At 49.6% G+C, this 15,638-nt stretch overlaps 1 pseudogene; it reads left to right on the top strand.

Moving 5' to 3' along the window:
* Window positions 1-13,984: 13,984 nt before the first annotated feature.
* Window positions 13,985-15,029, top strand: LOC139749714 (uncharacterized; annotated as a pseudogene).
* The last annotated feature ends 609 nt before the right edge of the window (window positions 15,030-15,638 follow it).

Here is a 15,638-nt window from a genome sequence, read left to right as displayed (position 1 = left end):
AATAAAAAAACTGCTTCTTGCCCTTAAATCCTGTAAAGGTTCGAGCCCGGGACCCAGCGGGATCACTTAAGGATAATCCTGCACCTCATTCAAGCTAACCTAAGTTGTTAGCATTGTACAATGAGATTTGCACGTCTCGAACGTTTCCAAACTCATGGCACTTTGCGCACGTCATCCCCATCCCAAAAGGCTCCGGACACCTTACGAATATAAATTTGTTTCGACCTATTTCGCTCACCAGCTGCATTTGTAAGGTCATGGAGAGAATGGTTAACAGATGGCTATTTTTCTGATAGAATCGAAGGGTTTATTCCGTCGTAACAGAGGCACATTGGATCATTTAATACACCTAGACTTTCTATCTTAGAGTCATCTAGTAAAGTGCTTTTTTTTTTTGGTTCCTACATTTTCAGATTTAGAAAAAGCCTTCGACATGACATGGCGAAACGAAATTTTAAGCAAGCTTTATGCTTTTGGTATGAGAGGTTATTAACTCATATGCATTAGAATTTTTTAAACAATAGAACTTTTGCTGTAAAAATTACAGCAGTAACGTCACTTCGGACACATTTATCCAAGACAATGGGGTGCCGCAAGGCAGCGTTCTTAGCCCAACATTATTTAACATTATGATTAGTGATATTCTGACTCCAGCTTCCGTCCCGCGAGATCTTAAATATTCACTTTATGCTGATGATTGTGCGCTATGGTACTCTTCGCCTAGTGCACAATTTTCGGCTGAGCGGGTCCAAGCTGCACTTGAGTCCGTTCATCGTTGTGTACTATAGTGGGGATTTAGGTTCTCACCCAACAAAAGTATTGATATCATGAATTTGCTTTTCACGCTAAACAACAACCCGATCCCATTTCGAAATACAGTTAAATTTCAAGGCTTAAATTTTGATAAAAGACTTAATTGGAAAAGTCATGTTGATTATTCAATAGCAAATTGCAGTAAAAGATTGAATATTCTTAAATGCCTTTTGGGCTCCTTCTGGGGAGCCGACAGAAAATATACATTAATGATTTATAAGTCCATAATTAGATCTAAATTAGACTATGGCTCTCAGGTGTATGCTTCGGCGAGCGAGTATAGCCTGAGGAGGTTGGATGTGATACAGGACAAATGTTTGCGAATGTGCCTTTTAGTCCTAACGTGTGCCAGAGTTCCACGATTGGAGGTTGAGGTCCATGCATCTCCTCTCCGGCTAAGACTGAGATCCTGTCGTGGCAAAGTGGTATTCTGATGACCAGAAGGAACAATAGAACTGCTTGTCGCCTCATTCTGGAATGTTCACAACTCGTCAACAGAGGCGTCAGGCTCTTGGCCATCAGAAAGCACTTCCTCAGTGAGAACTCTGATATTAAAGTGAATGAAGTGAACTCGCTGGTTAAGAAATCCTTAAAACACACACACACACACACACACACACACACACACACACACACACACACACACACATCCGCGAAGGATTCAGATATTTACATCAAGACGAGCTGGCTTCCAGCCAAAAAAGCGCATATATCGGAGAGCGAGGTACACCAACGTTTTCGTCAGGTCATCATTGATCATTTACCGTATGTTCACTTCTACACTGATGGCTCCAAGACGGACGAACGTGTGAGGGCAAGTGTGTGGTCGATTGCGTGTGCCCTCAGATACCGCTTGCCGAACCATACATCTATATCTTGCACTGAATTGTTGGCCAGAGATCGAACCCTAGACAATATAATTCATTCAAATCCCAGTAAAGCTATAATTCTTTCTGACTCTCTTTTTGATCTTAAAGCAATAGGCTATGAATATAGAGTCCCGTGAATTACAGGGCAATATTGTTGATAAACTAAATTAATGTGAGAAAGATATCATCTTGATCTGGATGTCTGGTCATTGCAATATATACGGCAATGAACAGGCAGACAGCTTGGCTAAATCGACCTTAGAACTCGAGGAGGTGGTTCCGATCCCTCGGGAGCTGGGGTCCTGCCTTTCCTTGCGGAAGAAATCAATCTATCTTCTGTGGCAGAGTCAGTGGACCAGCCTGACAGTCAATAGATCCACCATACAGAGGCACGAGAAATCCACCATACTGTGACACGAGGGATCTGTCATAATGAGACACGAGGGGTGCACCATACTGAGAAAAAAGGGATCCACCATACTGAGACACGAGGGGTCCACCACACTGTGACAAGAGGGATCCGTTATACTAAGACACGAGATATCCACCATACTGTGATACGAGAGATCCACCGTACTGAGACACGAGGGATCAACCATATTGTGACACGAGGGATCCACCGTACTGAGACAAGAGGTATCCACCATAATGAAACACGAATGACCCACCATAGTGTGACACGAGGAATCCTCCATTCTGAGATAAATAGGGACCCACCATACTGTGACACAAAGGATCCACTATACTTAGACTCGAGGGATGCACCATAGTGAGACAAGAGTGAGCTACCATACTGAAGCACGAGGAATCCTCCATTCTGAGATAAATAGGGACCCACCATACTGTGACACAAAGGATCCACTATACTTAGACTCGAGGGATGCACCATAGTGAGACAAGAGTGAGCTACCATACTGAAGCACGAGGGATCCTCCATACTGTCACACGAGGGATCCGCCATAATGAGACACGATAGGTGCACCATACTGAGACAAAAGGGACCGACCATACTGAGACGCGAGGGATCAACCACAAAGTTACAAGAGGCATCCGTTATATTAAGACACGAGGGATCCACGATACTCTGACACATGGGATCTACCATACTGAGACACGAGGGATCCACAACACTGAGACACGAGGGATCCACGATACTCTGACACATGGGATCTACCATACTGAGACACGAGGGATCCACAACACTGAGACACGAGGGATCCACGATACTCTGACACATGGGATCTACCATACTGAGACACGAGGGATCCACAACACTGAGACACGAGGGATCCACGATACTCTGACACATGGGATCTACCATACTGAGACACGAGGGATCCACAACACTGAGACACGAGGGATCCACGATACTCTGACACATGGGATCTACCATACTGAGACACGAGGGATCCACAACACTGAGACACGAGGGATCCACGATACTCTGACACATGGGATCTACCATACTGAGACACGAGGGATCCACAACACTGAGACACGAGGGATCCACGATACTCTGACACATGGGATCTACCATACTGAGACACGAGGGATCCACAACACTGAGACACGAGGGATCCACGATACTCTGACACATGGGATCTACCATACTGAGACACGAGGGATCCACAACACTGAGACACGAGGGATCCACGATACTCTGACACATGGGATCTACCATACTGAGACACGAGGGATCCACAACACTGAGACACGAGGGATCCACAACACTGAGACACGAGGGATCCACAACACTGAGACACGAGGGATCCACAACACTGAGACACGAGGGATCCACAACACTGAGACACGAGGGATCCACTATACTGAGACACGAGGGATCCACAACACTGAGACACGAGGGATCCACTATACTGAGACACGAGGGATCCACCATACTGAGGCACGAGGGATCCACCATACTGTGTCACGAGGGATGCACCAAACAGAGACACGAGGGATCCGCAATATTGAGACACGTGGAATCTGCCATAGTAAGACAAGAGGGATCCACCAAACTGAGACATGAGGGATCCACCATACTGAGGCACGAGGGATCCACCATACTGAGACACGATGGGTGTACCATACTGATACACGATTGATCCGCCATACTGTGACATGAGGGATGCACCATACTGAGACACAAGGGATCCACCATATTGAGACACGAGGGATCCACCAATCATTGACAAGAGGGATCCGTTATACTAATACACGTGGGATGCACCATACTGAGACAAGAGGGATCTACTATACTGTGACGAGGGATTTGCCGTAATGAGATATGAAGAATCCACCATACTGAGATACGAGGGGTCTACCATACCGAGACATGAGTGGACCCACCATACTGAGACAAGAGGATCCAACATACTAAGACACGAGGGATCCACAATGCTGAGACGCGAGGGATCCACCATACTGAGACACGAAGGATCCAACATACTGAGACAAGAGGGATCCACCATACGGAGACACGAGGAAACCACCACACTGAGATACGAAAGATGCACCATACTGACAAATGAGAGATTCACCAAACTGAGACACGAGGGATACATCATACTTAGAAACGAGGGATCCACCATACTGACACACGAGGGATGCACCATACTGAGACACGATTGATCCGCCATACTAAAGAGAAGGACACTAGGAATGCACCATACTGACACAAGGGATGCACCATACTGAGACCAGGGTCACCATACTGAGAGAAAGATACCATGAACATGAGGGACAAATAACTAGACAGAGGGATGCACCATACTGAGACACGATTCATCCGCCATATTGAGAAAAGAGGGATGCACCATACTGAGACACGAGGGATCCACCATACTGAGATACAAGGAATGCACCATGCAGAGACACGAGGGATCCACCATACTGTGACACGAGGGATGCACCATACTGAGACACGAAGGATCCACCATACTGTGACACGAGGGATGCACCATACTGAGACACGAAGGATCCACCATACTGTGACACGAGGGATGCACCATACTGAGACACGAAGGATCCACCATACTGTGACACGAGGGATGCACCATACTGAGACACGAGGGATCCACCATACTGTGACACGAGGGATGCACCATACTGAGACACGAAGGATCCACCATAATGAGACACAAGGAATCCACCATACTGAAGCACGAGGGAACCGCCGTACTGAGACACGAGGGATCCATCATACTGAGACACGAGGGATCCATCATACTGAGACACGAGGGATCCACCATACTGAGACACGAAAGATCCACAATACTGACAATGAGGGATGCACGTACTGAGGCACGAGGGATCACCATCCAGAGGCACGAGGGATCCGGAATAGGAGACACGAAGGGATCCGCCGGGCTGAGACACGAGGGATGCACCATACTGAGACAGGAGGGATCCATCATGCTGAGACACGAGTGATCCACCATACTGTGACACGAGGGATCCGTAATATTAAGACAAGTGGGATGCACCATACTGACACACGAGGGATCCACCATACTGAGACACGAAGGGTCCACCATACTAAGACACGATTGATCCGCCATACTGTGACTGAGGAATGCACCATACTGAGACACGGGGATCTACCATACTGAGACACGAAGGGTCCACCATACAAAGACACGATTGATCCGCCCGTATGGGAATGCCCCATACGCACAGGGGGATCCCCATACTGAGACACGAAGGGTCCCCCCATACTAAGAAAACGATTGATCCCCATATGTGACTGGGGAATCACCTACTGGACACGGGGGATTCACCACCCTTTAACATGATTGATCCGCCTACTGAGACACGGGGATCACCTACTGGGACAGAATGGTCCACCACACGGAAAGACGGGGGACCCGCAATACAAAAAAGGGTATCCACCTTACGAGAACGAGTTAAAAAACCCTTATGAACGGGGCATCCACCATACGTGACACGAGCGATCCCCATACAATGACACGGGGGATCCTTACTATGACCGGGGGATCCCCATTATGAGACAGGGGGAAAGCACCTTATTGAGATACAGGTTCCCCCAACTCTGACGTAAGGTTCCCCCATACTGAGCCCAAAAAGGGATCCACCATATTAACACGGGGACCCCCACGCTGAGAGACGTGGGCCCACCTTCTGTGACAGGGGGAATCCACCATATGAAAATGAGGATCCACCTTTGAGAAAAAGGGGGACCACCATATGAGCCGGGGGTTCCACCAAGGGCAAAAGGGGAAACCCGTTTAAAAGAGCAAGAGGAGCCACCAATCTGTACATGGGGGATTTACCTACTGTGCACGATGCATCCACCAACTGTGACAGTGGGGATCCACCATTTGTGACACAAAGAGATGCCCATAACGACAAAGGGCCCCAATCATACTGAAAACGGGGGTCCAAAATGTGACACAGGACCCACTATACAAAAGACACGAGGGATCCACAACACAAACATGATTCACGGCCCATGTGAGACACAAGGGATCCCCATACGAGACACGAGAAACCCACCATACTGAGAAACGGTACCACCATATGTACACGGGGGAAAAACCCAAAACTGTGACACAAGACCACACCATCGGGACAGGGGATCCCCCAAAAAAAAACTTGACACGAGGGATCCACATACAATGACACGGGGATCCCCCCCTACAAACACGAGGGATGCACAGTATTGGATACAAAGGGATCCCCAACTGTACACGAGGGACCCGCATACAAACACGAGGGCCACCAAACTTTTAAAAAAAAGAGATAAACCATAAGAAGTCTTGGGTCCATCCTTCTGTGAACTGGGAACTCAATATTTGAGACACGGGGGGATCCACATACTGTACACGGGGCTCCACCATACTGAGACCGAGGGATCCACCATACGATACACGGGCATCCACCATACTAAAACGAACGATCGACCATGCTGAGACACGGGGATCCACCATACTGTGAACGAGGCATCCCCATACTGGGGGGACACGAGGGATCCCACCTAGTGGAGGGGATAAATCCCAAAAAGAATCATTTTTAGATTAAACCCCACCATACTTACAAAAGGGATCCGCCAAACTCAAACATGGGGGACCACCATACTTTTCACGAGAGTCCACCAACTAAGAGACATGGGATCCCTTCGTGACACGGGGATCCCCCGCGAGAAAGAGGGATCCGCCATACAGAGACCGAGGATCCCCGTACCCAGGACGGGGGATCCCCCGTCCCCAGGCACGAGGGATCCCCGAAAATGAACACGAGGCATCCACCATACTGAGAAACAAAACGACCACCATAATGAACACGAGGGACCACCATACTGACACAAAAGGAAATCCCCCAATTTTGTGACCGGGGGATCCATTAACTAAAACACTCGGATCCACCACACTGAGACACGAGGGACCCAAACCATTTTGCGACACGAGGGTTTCCCCCAACAAAAACGAGGAACCCAATACGGGACCGAGAGTCGACCATACTGTGACACGGGGGACCCGCCATACTGAGAAAAAAGGGATCCAAAATACGAACACGAGGGACCCACCATACTTTGGAACCCACCAACCGGACAGGGGGGCATCCAACATACGAGTCACAAGGGATGCCCCAAATGAAACGAGGGATCCACCATACCTGCACAAAGGGATCCCTATATGAGACAGAAGGATCCACCATCTGTGACAACGAGGGATCCACCATACTGAGAGAGTGGATCCACCATTCTGTGACACGAGGGATCCACCATACTGAGACGTGGGATCCACCATATTGAGACAAGAGGGATCCACTTACTGAGACACGAGGGATCCATCTATACGAACACGAGAGATACACCATCCTGATGCACGAGGGATCCACCATACTGAGGACACGAGGGATCTACCATACTGTGACACGAGGGATCCACCAACTGAGCAGATGGGATCCACCACGCTGAGACATGGGGATCCACCATACTTGTAAAACGAGGGATCACCATATTGAGACACGAGGGATCCACCAAACGAGACAGAGGGATCCACCATACTGAGACACAGGGATCCACCATACTGAGGACACGAGGGATTCACCATACTGAGACACGAGGGATCCACATACTGAGAAACGAGGATCCACCATACTGAGGACACTAGGATCCACCAAAACTGAGACACGAGGGATCCACCTTTTGCGGGGAAACAATGAGACAGAATCCACCCATTTGAGACACGAGGGATCACATACTAAGGACACAGGGATCACCATACTAAGACACGAGAGGATCCACACATACTGAGACAACGAGGGATCCGACATACTGAACACAGAGGACCCAAACCATACTGAGACACGAGGGATCCATCATACTGAGACACGAGGGATCCATCATACTGAGACACGAGGGATCCACCATACTGAGACACGAAAGATCCACAATACTGACATATGAGGGATGCATCGTACTGAGGCACGAGGGATCCACCATCCAGAGGCACGAGGGATCCGGAATAAGGAGACACGAAGGATCCGCCGGGCTGAGACACGAGGGATGCACCATACTGAGACAGGAGGGATCCATCATGCTGAGACACGAGTGATCCACCATACTGTGACACGAGGGATCCGTAATATTAAGACAAGTGGGATGCACCATACTGACACACGAGGGATCCACCATACTGAGACACGAAGGGTCCACCATACTAAGACACGATTGATCCGCCATACTGTGACTGGAGGAATGCACCATACTGAGACACGAGGGATCTACCATACTGAGACACGAAGGGTCCACCATACTAAGACACGATTGATCCGCCATACTGTGACTGGAGGAATGCACCATACTGACACACGAGGGATCCACCATACTGAGACACGAAGGGTCCACCATACTAAGACACGATTGATCCGCCATACTGTGACTGGAGGAATGCACCATACTGAGACACGAGGGATTCACCATTCCTTAACATGATTGATCCGCCATACTGAGACACGAGGGATCTACCATACTGGGACACGAATGGTCCACCACACTGTGAGACGAGGGATCCGCAATACTGAGACAAGAGGTATCCACCTTACTGAGACACGAGGTATCCACCATACTATGATACGAGGCATCCACCATACTGTGACACGAGCGATCCACCATACAATGACACGAGGGATCCATCATACTATGACACGGGGGATCCTCCATTATGAGACACGAGGGATGCACCTTATTGAGATACGAGGGATCCACCATACTCTGACGTAATGGTTCCACCATACTGAGACACGAGGGATCCACCATACTGTAACACGAGGGATCCACCACGCTGAGAGACGTGGGATCCACCATTCTGTGACACGGGGAATCCACCATACTGAGAAATGAGGGATCCACCATATTGAGACAAGAGGGACCCACCATACTGAGACACGAGGGATCCACCATAGTGAGACACAAGGGACCCGCTATACTGACGCAAGAGGGAGCCACCAATCTGTGACATGAGGGATTTACCATACTGTGACACGATGCATCCACCATACTGTGACAGTAGGGATCCACCATATTGTGACACAAGAGATGCACCATACTGACACAAGGGACCCATCATACTGAAACACGAGGGATCCATCATACTGTGACACGAGGGATCCACTATACTAAGACACGAGGGATCCACAACACAAACATGATTCATCGGCCATGCTGAGACACAAGGGATTCACCATACTGAGACACGAGAAATCCACCATACTGAGAAACGAGATATCCACCATACTGTGACACGAGGGATAAACCAAACTGTGACACAAGACCTACACCATACTGTGACAGGAGGGATCCACCATAACTTGACACGAGGGATCCACCATACAATGACACGGGGATCCGCCATACTGAGACACGAGGGATGCACAGTATTGAGATACGAAGGATCCACCATACTGTGACACGAGGGACCCGCTATACTAAGACACGATGGATCCACCATACTGTTAAAAAAGAGATAAACCATACAGAGAGTCTTGGGATCCATCCTTCTGTGACACTAGGATCTACAATACTGAGACACGAGGGATCCACCATACTGATACACGAGGCATCCACCATACTGAGACACGAGGGATCCACCATACTGATACACGAGGCATCCACCATACTGAGAAACGAACGATCGACCATGCTGAGACACGGGGGATCCACCATACTGTGAGACGAGGCATCCACCATACTGTGACACGAGGGATCCACCATACTGTGGCACGGGGGATCCGCCATACCAAAACAAGAGGGATGCACTCTATTGAGATATGAGAGATCCACCATACTGTGACACAAGGGATCCGCCATACTCAAACATGAGGGATCCACCATACTGTGACACGAGAGATCCACCATACTAAGAGACATGGGATCCACCATTCTGTGACACGGGGATCCACCGTACTGAGAAACGAGGGATCCGCCATACAGAGACGCGAGGGATCCACCGTACCCAGGCACGAGGGATCCACCGTACCCAGGCACGAGGGATCCACCGTAATGAGACACGAGGCATCCACCATACTGAGAAACGAACGATCCACCATAATGAGACACGAGGGATCCACCATACTGACACACAAGGAATCCACCATATTGTGACACGTGGGATCCATTATACTAAAACACTCGGGATCCACCACACTGAGACACGAGGGATCCACCATATTGCGACACGAGGGATTCCCCATACTGAGATACGAGGAATCCACCATACTGTGACTCGAGAGGTCGACCATACTGTGACACGAGGGATCCGCCATACTGAGACAAAAGGGATCCAAAATACTGAGACACGATGGATCCACCATACTTTGGAATCCACCATACCGTGACATGGGGCATCCAACATACTGAGTCACGAGGGATGCACCCTAATGAGATACGAGGGATCCACCATACTCTGACACAAGGGATCCTCTATACTGAGACAAGAAGGATCCACCATGCTGTGACACGAGGGATCCACCATACTGAGAGACGTGGGATCCACCATTCTGTGACACGAGGGATCCACCATACTGAGAGACGTGGGATCCACCATATTGAGACAAGAGGGATCCACTTTACTGAGACACGAGGGATCCATCATACAGAGACACGAGAGATACACCATCCTGATGCACGAGGGATCCACCATACTGGGACACGAGGGATCTACCATACTGTGACACGAGGGATCCACCACGCTGAGAGACGTGGGATCCACCACGCTGAGAGATGTGGGATCCACCATTCTGTAAAACGAGGGATCCACCATATTGAGACACGAGGGATCCACCATATCGAGACAAGAGAGATCCACCATGCTGAGACACGAGGGATCCACCATACTGAGACACGAAGGATTCACCATACTGAGACACGCTGGATCCGACATACTGAGAAACGAGGGATCCACCATACTGTGACACTAGAGATCCACCATACTGAGACACGAGGGATCCACCATGCTGAAACAAGAGGGAACCCCCTCACTGAAACACGAGGGATCCACAATACAAAGACACGAGGGATCAGCCATACTAAGACACGAGAGATCCGCAATACTAAGACAAGAGGGATCCGTCATACTGACACACGAAGGATCCAACATACTGACACACGAAGGATCCACCCTACTGAGACACGAGGGATCCGCCATACTGAGACACGAGGGATGCACCCTATTCAGATACTAGGGATCCACCATACTCTGACACAAGAGATCCTCTATACTAAGACACGAAGGATCCACCATATTGTGACACGTGGGATCCACCATACTGGGAGACGTGGGATCCACCTTCTGTGACACGAGGGATCCACCATACTGAGACATGAGGGATCTATCATATTGAGACAAGAGGGATCCTCTATACTGAGACACGAGGGATCCACCATACTGAGACACGAAGGATCCACCATACTGATGCACGAGGGATCCACCATACTGAGACGAGAGAGATGCACCATACTGAGACACGAGGGATCCACCAAATTGTGACACGATTGATCCACCATACTGATACATGAGGGATCCACCATATTGAGACACGAGGGATACACCATATTGAGACACGATTGATCCGCAATACTGAGATACGAATGATCCACCATACTGACACACGAGGAATCCACCATACTGAGAGACGAAGGATCCACCATATTGTTACACAAGAGATCCACCATAATGAGGATCGAGGGGTCCGGAATACTGAGTAACGAGGGATCCGCCATACTGAAACACGAGGGATGCATCATACTGAGACACAAGGAATCCATCATACTGAGACACGAGGAATCCACCATACTGTGACACGAGGAATCCACCATACTGAGACACGAGGGATCCACCATACTGAGACACGAGGGATCCACCGTATTGAGACAAGAGGGATGCACCATACTGAGACACGAGGGATCCACCATATTCAGACACGAAGGATCCACCATACTGAGGCACCAGGGATCCACCATACTGAGACACGAGGGATACGCCATACTGAGAAACGATTGATGCGCACTACTGAGACACTATTGATATACCATACTAAGACGCAAGAAACCCACAATACTGAGACAAGAGGGATGCACCATACTGAGCCACGAGAAATCCGGAATACTGAGTCACGAGGGATTCGCCATACTGAAACACGAGGGATCCATCACACAGAGACACGAGGGGTACACCATACTGTGACACGAGGGATCCGTTATACTAAGACACGTGGGCTGCACCATACTTAGACACCAGGAATCCACCACACTGTGGCACGAGGGATCCACCATACTGTGACACTAGGAATCCACCATACTGTGACATGGGGGATCTGCCATACTGAGACACGAAGGATGCACCCTATTGAGATGTGAGGGATCCACCATATTCTGACACGAGGGATCCGCTATACTGAGACACGAGGGATCAACCATAACACAAGAGGTCGACGATACTGTAACACAAGAGGTCGACGATACTGTGACACGAGGGATCCACCACACTGAGAGACGTGGGATCCACCATTCTGTGACACGAGGGATTCACCATACTGAGACACGAGGGATCCACCATACTGAGACACGAGGGATCTAACATACTAAGACACGAGGGATCCACAATAATGAGACACAAGGGATCCGCCATACTGAGAAACGAAGGATCCACCATATTGTGACACGAGGGAACCACCGTACTTTCAAACGAGGGATCCACCATGCTGAGACACGAGGTAACCGCCGTCCTGAAACACGAGGGATCCACCATACTGAGACACGAGGGATCCGCCATACTGTGACACGAGGGATCCACCATACTGAGACACGTGGGTATCCACCATACTGAGACATGAGAGGTCGACCATACTGAGACACGAGGGATCCGCCATACTGAGATAAAAGGGATCCAAAATACTGAGACACGATGGATCCACCATACTTTGACACGAGGCATCCACCACACTGTGACATGAGGGATCCACCTTACTGAGATACAAGGAATCCACCATACCGTGACATGGGGGATCCACCATACTGAGACACGAGGGATGCACCCTATTGAGATACGAGGGATCCACCATACTTTGACAATAGGGATCATCTATACTGAGACACGAAGGATCCACCATATTGTGACACGAGGGAGCCACCATACTGGGAGACGTAGGGTCCACCATTCTGTGACACGAGGGATCCACCATAATGAGTAATGAGGGATCCACCATATTGAGACAAGAGGGATCCAGTATACTGAGACAAGAGGGATCCACCATACTGAGACACGAAGGATCCACCATACTGCTGCACGAGGGATCCACCATACTGAGACACGAAGGATCCACCATACTGCTGCACGAGGGATCCACTATACTGGGACACGAGGGATCTAACATACTGAGGCACGAGGGATTCACCACGCTGAGAGACGTGGAATTCACCATTCTGTGACACGAGGGATCCATCATACTGAGACATGAGGGAAACACCTTATTGAAACAAGAGGGATCCACCATACTGAGACACGAGGGATCCACCATACTGAGACATGAGGGATCCGCCATACTGAGACACGAGGGATCCACCATACTGAGACACGAAGGATCCAATATACTGAGGCACAAGGATCCGCCATACTGAGACACGAGGGATCGGCCATACAGAGACAAGAGGGATCCGCTATACTAATACAAGAGGGATCCGCCATACTGAGACACGAAGGATCCAACATACTGAGACACGAAGGATCCAATATACTGAGGCACAAGGATCCGCCATACTGAGACACGAGGGATGCACCATAATGAGGCACGAGGGATCCAACATACTGAGACACGAGGGATCCAACATACTGAGACACGAGGGATCCACCATACTGAGACACGAGGGATCCACCATACTGAGTCACGAGGGATCCACCATACTGAGACACGAGGGATCTGTCATGCTGAGACGCAAGGGATCGCAATACTGAGACACGAGGGATCCGCCATACTATGACACGAGGGATCCGTCTCACTGAGACATGAGGTATCCACGATACTGAGACACGAGGGATCCACCATACTGAGACACGAGGGATCCACCATACTGAGACACGAGGGATCCACCATACTGAGACACGAGGGATCCACCATACTGAGACACGAGGGATGCACCATACTGAGACACGAGGGATCCACCATACTGAGACACGAGGGATCCACCATACTGAGACACGAGGGATCCACCATACTGAGACACGAGGGATCCACCATACTGAGACACGAGGGATCCACCATACTGAGTCACGAGGGATCCACCATACTGAGACACGAGGGATCTGTCATGCTGAGACGCAAGGGATCGCAATACTGAGACACGAGGGATCCGCCATACTATGACACGAGGGATCCGTCTCACTGAGACATGAGGTATCCACGATACTGAGACACGAGGGATCCACCATACTGAGACACGAGGGATCCACCATACTGAGACACGAGGGATCCACCATACTGAGACACGAGGGATCCACCATACTGAGACACGAGGGATGCACCATACTGAGACACGAGGGATCCACCATACTGAGACACGAGGGATCCACCATACTGAGACACGAGGGATCCACCATACTGAGACACGAGGGATCCACCATACTGAGACACGAGGGATCCACCATACTGAGACACGAGGGATCCACCATACTGAGACACGAGGGATCCACCATACTGAGACACGAGGGATGCACCATACTGAGACACGAGGGATCCACCATACTGAGACACGAGGGATCCACCATACTGAGACACGAGGGATCCACCATACTTACACACGAGGGATACACCATACTGAGACACGATTGATCCTCAGTACTGAGACACTAATGATCCACCATACTGAGACGCGAGAAACCCACCATACTGAAACGCGAGGGATTCACCATACTGTGACACGAGGGATTCACCATACTGTGACACGAGGGATTCACCATACTGTGACACGAGGGATTCACCATACTGTGACACGAGGGATCCACCATACTGAGACACGAGGGATCCACCATACTGAGGCACCAGGGATCCACCATACTGAGACACGAGGGATCCACCATACTGAGGCACCAGGGATCCACCATACTGAGACACGAGGGATACGCCATACTGAGAAACGATTGATGCGCACTACTGAGACACTATTGATATACCATACTAAGACGCAAGAAACCCACAATACTGAGACAAGAGGGATGCACCATACTGAGCCACGAGAAATCCGGAATACTGAGTCACGAGGGATTCGCCATACTGAGACACGAGGGATATACCATACTGAGACACGAGGGATCCACCATACTATGACACGAGGCATCTACCATACTGTGACACGGGGATCTGCCATACTGAGACATGAGGGATCTATATATTGAAACAAGAGGGATCCACCATACTGAGACAGGAGGGACCTATCATACT

This window comes from Panulirus ornatus, chromosome 8, assembly GCF_036320965.1.
Source record: "Panulirus ornatus isolate Po-2019 chromosome 8, ASM3632096v1, whole genome shotgun sequence".
Lineage (NCBI taxonomy): Eukaryota > Metazoa > Arthropoda > Malacostraca > Decapoda > Palinuridae > Panulirus > Panulirus ornatus.
Note: the sequence above shows the minus strand (reverse complement) of the source record. Positions and strands in the feature narration are given on the sequence as shown.